The sequence below is a fragment of the Loxodonta africana genome, chromosome Y (genome assembly GCF_030014295.1).
Source record: "Loxodonta africana isolate mLoxAfr1 chromosome Y, mLoxAfr1.hap2, whole genome shotgun sequence".
Classification (NCBI taxonomy): domain Eukaryota; kingdom Metazoa; phylum Chordata; class Mammalia; order Proboscidea; family Elephantidae; genus Loxodonta; species Loxodonta africana.
Window position 1 is genome coordinate 6,421,567 of NC_087370.1, and position 9,743 is coordinate 6,431,309.

Here is a 9,743-nt window from a genome sequence, read left to right on the forward strand (position 1 = left end):
ACAGCATCTTTTCATATGGGCCTCACCAGAAGGAATACACACCAATCAAACTGACTATTTTGTGGATAGAAATGTTGGAAAAGCTCAATATCATAGTCAGAGCAAGGCCAGGGGCCAACTGCAGAACAGACCATCAATTGCTCATATGTAAGTTCAAATTGAAGCTGAAGAAAATTAGAACAAGTCCATGAAAGCTAAAGAATGACCCTCGCCATATCCCACATGGAGTTAGAGACACTCTCAAGAATATATTTGACACATAGTTCACTAATGGCTGAAGACCAGCTGAGTTGTGGAATGATATCAGGGACATTATACATGAAGAAAGCAAGAGGTAATTAAAAAGACAGGAAAGAAAGACCAAAATGGATGTCAGAAGAGATTCTGAAGCTTTTTCTTGAATACAGAGTAACCAAGGCAAAAGGAAGAAACCACAAAGTAAAAGAGTAAATAGAAAATTTCAAAGGGCGGCTCAAGAAGACAAAGTAAGTATTATGATGGCATGTGCAAAGGCCTGGAGTTAGAAAACCAGAAGGAAATAACAGGCTCAGCATTTCTCAAACTGAAAAAACTGAAGGAAAAATTCAAGCCTCAAGTTGAAATACTGAAGGATTCTACGGGCAAAATACAGTGGACCAATGAGCAATATTATGATAAACGATGAGAAGAATGGAGTTGTCAAGGATTTCATTTTACTTCCATCTACTATCAATGGCCGTGAAAGCAGCAGTCAAGAAATCAAGCAACACGCTGCATTGGTCAAATCTGCTGCAAAAGATTGCTTTAAAATGTTCAGAAACAAAGATGTCACATAGGAGAATAAGGTGCTCCTCACCCAAGCCATGATATTTTCAGTTGTCTCATATGCATGAGAGAGGTAGACAATGGATAGAAAAACACCAAGTAAGAATTGAAGACTTTGAGTTGTGGTGTTGATGAAAAATATTGGATGTACCATGGACTGCCAGAAAATGAACAAATCTGTCTTGCAAGTACAGCCAGAATGCTCCTTAGAAGTGAAGATGATGAGACTATGGCTCACATCCTTTGACACATTATCAGCAGGGATCAGTTCCTGGAGAAGGACATCATGCTTGATAAAGTAGAAGAGGATCAGAGAAAGAGTGGGGGCCCTCAATGAGATGGACTGACAGAGTGGCTGTATTAAGAGGCTCAACTATAACAACTATCATGAGGATGCCTCAGGAGCAGGCAGTGTTTTGTTCTGTTGCACATGAGTTGGAATCAACTCTATGGCACCTAATAACAACAGCAACAAAAAATTCTGCCTTACAGACTCTATAGGACAGAGTAGAACTGCCCCACAGGAGTTCTAAAGAGCAACTGTTGGATTCAAATTGCCAACTTCGTGATTAGCAGCCTATCTCTTAAGCACTGAGCCACCAGGCCTCCTTCTAAGTACTTAAAAAACAAACCCAAACAAGCCTCTTGCTGTTGAGTCGGTTCTGACTCATAGTAACGCTACTGAAGAGATTAGAAGTGCCCCACAGGGTTTCCAAGGAGTAGCTGGTGGATTCGAGATGCTGACCTTTCAGTTAGCAGCCACACTCAACCACTGCACCACTAGGGCTCCTCTGAATACTTAGGATGATATAAATCAAGGTTGTTGTTCCTAGGTGCCATGGAATTGGGTCTGCAGTTTCAGTTCATTCTCATTGAGGGTCTTCCTTTTTTTTTTTTTTTTGCTGACACTCCTCATTACCAAGCATGCAAGGTGTGGTCCCTCCTGATAACATGTTCAGAGAACTTGGGATGAAGTCCTGCCATCCCCCCTTCTAAGGGACATTCTGGCTGTATTTCTTCCAAGATAGATTTGTTTGATCTTCTGGCAATCTTCGATATGTTCAATATTCTTCACCAACACTATAGTTTAAATGTATTGATTCTTCTTTAGTCATCATTATTCAATGTCCAGCCTTCACATGTATATGAGGCAACTGAAAATATCATGGTTTGAGTCAGGCACAGAATAGTCCCAAAAGTGACATTCTTAAAGTGACATTCCTAGTAGCAGTAGCTAAGGGTTTTAGTCTCCAAAATCTCTCCAACACCTGTTTTCCTTTTATTCCTCAACTGTCATTCTTGTGGGACTGAGGTGTATCACACACTAGTATCGGAAATCAAAATCACAGTGTGATAACAACTAATCCCACTAGGATGGCAATTAGGAAAAAAGTGGAAAGCAGGCGCCGATGAGGTTTTGGAGACCAGATCCCTCAGGTATTGCCTCTAGGGATGTAAAACAGTACAAACACTAACAGACTGATGGCTCCTCAAAAAAGTTGAAAATGGTGCTAACATACAACCCAGCAATTCCAATTGTAGGTACACACTCAAAAGAAATATAAAGAGAAGACAGTTTTGCATTCCAATATTTCTCACAGCACTTTTTACAATAGCTAAAATGTGGAAACAATTAAAATATCCATCAACAGGTGAAAGTATGAACAAAACATGGGATACACATACAGTGGGATATTATTAAGCCGTAAAGAAAATGAAACTGATGAATGACACAACGTGACGATACCTAGTGAAATAAGTCTCTCTTAAAAGTACACATACCGTACGATCTCACCTATATGAAATAAGCAAATATATTACTTGTTATGACGAGAGGGATGTTTTTTCTTAAGGAGTGTCTTAGTTATCTAGTGCTGCTATAACAGAAATACCACAGAACAGTGGCTTTAACAAACTTAATAAATAAATAAAAACTCTACCAAACCCATTGTCATTTCTGACCCATAATGACTCTGTAAGGCAGAATAAAACTACCCTATGGGGTTTCCAAGGACCAGCTGATGGATTCAAACGGCCAGCCTTTTGGTTAGCAACCAGCCACTTTACCACTGGTCCATCAAGGCTACAATATAATTCTTACATATTGCACTTTGAGGCTTGAATTTTTTCATCAGCTAGCTATTTCACCTTGAGAAATGCTATATGTTCTTCTTTTTTGGTTTCTAACTCCAGGTCTTGGGCCTTTTATTACACTGCTTTAGCTTGTCTGCTCAAGCTGTCCTTTGAAATCTTTTGTGGAGCTCTTTTACTTCATCATCTCTTCAATTCCAGCCACTGTTTGGAAACCCTGTGGGGAAGTTCTAGTCTACTCTACAGGGTCGCTATGAGTTGGAATCACCTTAATGGCATGGGGTACAAGTGTGTCTATACATACACATTTAGCTGTTTAAATAAATTAACTAATTCATTGAAACAATCAACAAAAAGTAATTTAATGAAACATTACCAAAGATCACCTAACATGACACCCAAAATAGGAATTGTTATATAAATCTGGAAAATGTTAAATTCATAATGTAAGTCTTCAAGGAAGAAAATACACAGGTCCAGCTGATTTCCATAGGAAACTCTACCAACACCTATTCTGTCCAAGCTCTTTCAGAAAATGGAAGCCAGTACTTTTCCATTTACTTTAAGAACGCTGATACGAAAATCATTGAATCCCAAGAATGCAAGCATAGCTCCATATTGAAAGTCCACCAATGGAATCCACATGTTAATTAGTGAAAGAAGAATCATCTTATTATATCTATTAATGAGAAAAAAAAATTTGAAAAAAAATCCAACATACATTTCTGAATAAAATAAGGTCTCGGCCAATTAGAAATATGAGGTAAACCTTCTCAAACAAAGAAAGATCATCTGTAAATATCACACTTGACAGTTATATACTGAATCCTTTCCCAGTAAAATCAGAAATGGGGCAACAATGTACAATCTGACTATTCTTATTGACTGTAGTACTGAAAGGCTTTGCCAGTGCAGTAACTCAAAAAAAACAAAAGCATACATTTTGGGAAGGAAGAAATTTTTAAACATTATCAATAAGTTGATCAAGGTCACATGGTCAAGTTAAAAACATCAATTATATTTTTTCTATTATTGATGAAATAACTGAACTACTGAAAGCTTAAATAAAAACACAAAATTATTTAAAATGACTCCAATAATAAGACATATATTAAATAAAATATGAATAAAACATAACACGGATAAGTACAAATCTTGATGAAAAAAATCACATTTTCTAATAAACAGGCATATCTTGTCCATGGAATGAAACACTGAACATCGTAATGATGTCAGCTGTCTACAAATTGACCGGAGATTCATAAAAATATCTACAAAACCTCAGTAGGAAACTATGTGAAAGTAGACAAACTTATCCTCAAATGCACATGGAAAAGCAAAGAGACTAAAGTAGCTAAAATAATTTTGAAAGAAATAAAGGTTAAGGAATAATGCTACTAGAAATTGTTGCCAGCTTCTGTGGAGTTGGCTCCAACTTGTGGAAACCCCAGAGATGAAAACATTGCACAGTCCTGCAGGATCTTCAAAATCATTGGGAACCCCAAGTCAACTGTTGCAGCCACTGAGTATTTTGAGTGTCTTCCCTTAACGGGCTCTTCGTCCAGCAGTATATCAGACAATATATTGTTGTAACTTACAGGGTTTTCACTGACTGATTTTCACAAGTTGATCACGAAGCCTTACTCTCTAGTCTGGCTGAGTCTGGAAGCTCTGCAGAAACCTGTCTACCACACAGGTCCCTGCTGATATTTAAAGTATCAGTGACATAGTTTTCAGTAATATAGCAACGTGCAAGGCATCAGTGTACAACAATCTGACAAACAGGTGGTGATATCCAAAAGTCAAGGCTCCCTAAATAGCTACAGTAATCAAACAGTGTGTTATTTGTGAAGGACGGGGTACACTGATCAAAAGTAAAGCACAGAGGACCTTGAAATAAAACTACACAGACACGTGCAACTGATTTTTAGCGGCGTTATTGAGGTGTAATTTATACATTTCATATATAAAGTTCAATTCAGTTTTTTTAAGTATATTCACAGATGTCTGCAGCCATGACCAAAACCAGTACTCTAACACTCGTTCCAACTCAGCGCAACCCCATGTATGTCAGAGGACTCCATAGGGCTTCCAATGGCTGATATTTTGGAAGTAGATCACAAGGCCTTTCTTCCAACATACCTCTAGGGTGAACACAAATTGTTAACCTTATGGTTAGCAAGTACATTAGAGATTTGTACCACCCAAGGACTCTACAAATATTATCAGTTCCATTTTAGAGTCATTTTAATCATGTTAAAAAGAAATACGTACACTTCAAATACCAATTGTTCCATCCCCACACCCAGCTCAAAGTAACCACTTTCTGTCCCTATTATGTGGATTCTGACTCCTGACAATCACAAGTATTTCAAAGTAGAACTGTGCAGAGTCAGGTTTCCTTGGCTGTAATCTTTATAGAAGCAGATTTCCTGGTCTTTATTCTGCAGAGACAAGGCATGGGTTAGAAACAAGAACCTTTAGCTTAGTTGTTGTTGTTGGGTGCTGTCAACTCTGTTCCAACTCACAGCAACTGTATATACAACAGGGCAAAGCACTGCCTCGTCCTGCGCCATCAATACAATCATTGCTATGCTTGAGCTCATTGTTGCAGCCACTGTGTCAATCCACCTCCTTGAGGGCCTTCCTCTTTTCCGCTGACCCTGTTAGTTGCCAAGCGTGATGTTCTTCTCCAGGGACTGATCCCTCCTGACAACATGTCCAAGGTATGTAAGATGCATTCTCACCATCCTTGCTTCTAAGTAGCATCCTAGTTTTGCTTTTTGCAAGACAGATTTGTTCCTTGTTTTGGCAGTCCACGGTATATTCAATATTCTTTACCAACATCACAATTCGAAGGCGTCAATTCTTCTTTGGTCTTCCTTATTCACTGCCCAGCTTTGACATGCATATCATATGATTGAAAATACCATGGCTTGGGTCAGGGTCACCTCAGTCTCCAAGCTGACATCTTTGCTTTTCAACACTTTAAAGAGGTCCTTTGCAGCAGATTTGCCCAATGAAATAAATTCTTTGATTTCTTGACTGCTGCTTCCATGGCTTTTGATTTCGTATCCAGGCAAAATTAAGTCCTTTGACAACTTCAATCTTATCTCCATTTATCACGACGTTGCTTATTGGTCCAGTTGTGAGGATTTTTGTTTTCTTCACGTTGAGGTGCAATCCATACTGAAGGCTTCGTTAGTAAGCGCTTCAAGTCCTTTTCACTTTCAGCAAGCAAGGTTGTGTCATTTGCATAGTGCAGGTTGTTAAGGAGTCTTCCTCCAATTCTGATGCCCTGTTCTTCTTCATATAGTCCAGCTTCTTGGATTATTGCTTGGTATACAGATTGAATAGGTATGGTGAAAGGTTACAACACTGACACACACCTTTCCTGACTTTAAACCAATCAGTATTTCCTTGTTCTGCCGAACAACTGCCTCTTGATCTATGTAGTTTCCTCATGAGCACAATGAAAATCATTTGCACTCCAGGGGACCCTCTGTCCCTATAGATTTGCCTGTTCTATATATTTAATGTAAACACTGGTGTCATAGTGGTCAAGTGCTATGGTTGCTAACCAAAGGGTCGGCAGTTGGAATAGGTCAGGCGCTCCTTGCAAACTCTATGGGGCAGTTCTACTCTGTCCTATAGGGTCACCATGCATTGGAATTGACTCGACGGCACTGAGTTTGTTTTGTTTTTTTGGTTATACATTTAATATAAAACGAGTAGTATAATAAATAGTCTTTTCGTGACTGGCTTCTTTAATTTAGCATGATGTTTTCAAGGCTCATCCATCCTGTGCCATATAACAGTACATCATACTACCACATTTTGATTATTCAATTAACCATTTATGGATATTTGGGTTGTTTCTACCTTTTGTGTATTATGAACACCGTGGCTACAAGTATTTATGTACAATTTTTTGTGTGGAATAATGATTTAATTTTTCTTTAGTATAGTATTGTGTTGTGTGTATAGGGCTTGTTCATTGTTAGTTATGGTTTGTGTATTATTTATGCCATGTATTAGGGCTTCTAGTATTCTCTCTAATTTTTCTTCAATGACCTTTATCATTTTAGATTTTATATTTAGGTCTTTGATCCATTTGGAGTTAGCTTTTTACACGGTATGAGGTACCTGCCTTGTTTCTTTTCTTTTTTTTTTCTTTTTACAGCTGGGTATCCAATTATGCCAGAACCATTTTTTAAAGAGACGTTTTCCTATTTAGCAGACTGTGAGCCTTTGTCAAATATCAGCTGCTAATAGGTGATTGAATTTACGTCTGGGCTCTCAATTCTGTTCTGTTGGTGTATGTATCTGTACTTGTACCAGTACCAGGCTGTTTTGGTTACCAAGGAAGTATAATAGGTTCTAAAGTCAGGTAGGGGGAGACCTCTCCCTTTGTTCTTCTTCTTCTTCAGTAATGTTTTACTTATCTGGGTCCTCTTCTCTTTCCATATGCTGTTAGGGATTTGTTTCTCCATCTTGTTAAAAAATGCCATTAGAATGTGGATCCTGATTGCATCGTATCTGTAGATAGCTTTGGGTAGAATCGACATTTTCACAATGTTGAGTCTTCCTGTCCATGAGCATGATATGTTTTTCCACTGATGTAGGTCTCTTTTGTTTTCTTGCAATAGTGTCTTGTAGTTTTCTTTGTGTACATCTTTTACATCTTTGGCTAGGTTTATTCCTAAGTACTTTACCTTTTAGAGGGCTATTGTAAATGGTATTCATTTTGTGATTTTTCTTTTAGAAGTTTTCTTAGTTGGCATACAGAAGTCCAACTTATTTTTGTATGTTTGTCTTAAAGCCTGATACTTTGCTGAAATCTTCTATTAGTTCCAGTAGTTTTCTCATGGATTCTTTGAGGTTTTCTGTGTGTAAAATCATATTATTTGTGAATAGGGATACTTTTACTTCCTCCTTACCAATGTAGATGCCGTTTATTTCTTTTTCTTGCCTTGTCCTTCTGGCTAGGACTTTCAGCACAATGTTGGGTAACATTGGTGATAAAGGGCATCCTTGTCTGGTTAACATTCTCACAGGAATGTTTTCAGACTCTCTCCACTTAGATTGATATTGGTGTTTGCCTCTGTATAAATGCCCTTTATTATGTCAAGGAATTTCCCTTCAATTCCTATTTTGCTGAGAGTTTTTTTTTTTTTTTAATCAGGGATGTTTGTTAGACTTTGTCAAATGCTTTTTCTGCATCATTTGATTTTATTTATGTGATGGACTGCATTGTTTTTCTAATGTTGAACCATCCCTGCATACCAGTGTGAATCCCACTTGGTCATGATAAATTATTTTTTGATATGTGGTTAAATTCTATTGGCTAGAATTTTATTGAGGATTTTGGTGTGTATATTCATGAGGGATATTGATCTGTAATTTTCTTCTTTTGTGGTATCTTTCCCGAGTTTTAGTATCAGGGACATGCTGGCTTTATGGAATGAGTTTGGGAGTATTCTGTCCTTTTCTAGTGGTGTAAACTCCTCTCTGAACGTTTTGTAGAACTCTGCAGTGAAGCCATCGGACCAGGGCTTTTTGTGGGGGGAGTTTTTTGATTACCTTTTCAATCTGTTCTTTCATTATGGGTCTATTTAGGTGTCCCACCTCTGTTTGTGTAGTTTAGGTAAGTAGTGTGTTTGTTAGAGTACAGGTTTTCATAGTAATCTGATATGATTCTTTTAATTTCAGTTGGATCTGTTGTAGTATCGGGTTTATTTAGTTTTTCTACCTGGGTTTGTGTTAGTTTAGTTACATGTGCATTTCTAGAAATTTGTCTCCTTCCTTTTGGTTTTCAAATTTGTTGGAGTACAATTTTTCTGAGCATTTTTATTTCTGTTGAGTCTGCTGTGATATCACCCATCTCATTTCTAATTCACGCTATTTGCTTCCTTTCTTGTTTTTCTTGTGTCAGTTTGGTCTATAGTTTATCAATTTTGATGAACTTTTCAAAGAACCAGCTTTTCTTCTTGCTCTCATCTTTATTATTTCCTTTTTTCTGGTGTCTCACTGCTTCATTTTCTTCTGTTTATTCAAGTTGAAGGGTTAATGTTTTCATTTTGGCCCTTCCGTTTTTTTTGGGGTCTATTCATTTGTTGCTATAAAAATTGACCTCTATGCGCCACTAGTGCATGTCCCAAATGTTCTGGTAAGATTTGTTTTCTATCTCATTTGATTTTATGAATTTCTTTTTTCCATCCTTGATTTCTTCTGTAATTTAGTAGTTTTCGAGCAAGGTGTTGCTCAGTTTCCAAGTATTTGATTTTTCCCCCCTTGCCATTTCTGTTACAGATTTCTACTTTTATGGCTTTTTGGTTAGAAAGGATGCTTTGTAATATTTTGGTATTTTGGATTCTGTTAAGGTTTGCTTTGTGGCCTGAAATGTGTTCTAGTCTGGACAATGTTCCATGGGCATTGGAAAAAATATATAATTGGCTGCTGTTGTGTGGAGGGTTCTGTATATATCTATCAGGTCAAATTGATTGCTTGTGGCATTTAGATCTTGTGTGTCTTTATCGAGTTTCTTCCTAGATGTCCTGTCCTTCACCAAAAGTGGTGTGTTGAAGTCTCCTACTATTATTGTAGAGCTTCTGTTTCTCTTTTCAATGCTGTTAGATTTTGTTTTATGTATTTGGGGACCCTATCGTTGGTGCATCTGTATTTATTACTATTAAGTCCTGCTGGTGTACTGACTCTTTCAGCAATATATAGTGTCCTTCCTTGTCTTTTGTGGTAGATTTTACTTTAAAGTTTGTTTTGTCAGAGATTAATATTGCCACTCCTGCTTTTTTGGTTTTTCTTTGGTATATATATATTTTTTCCATCTT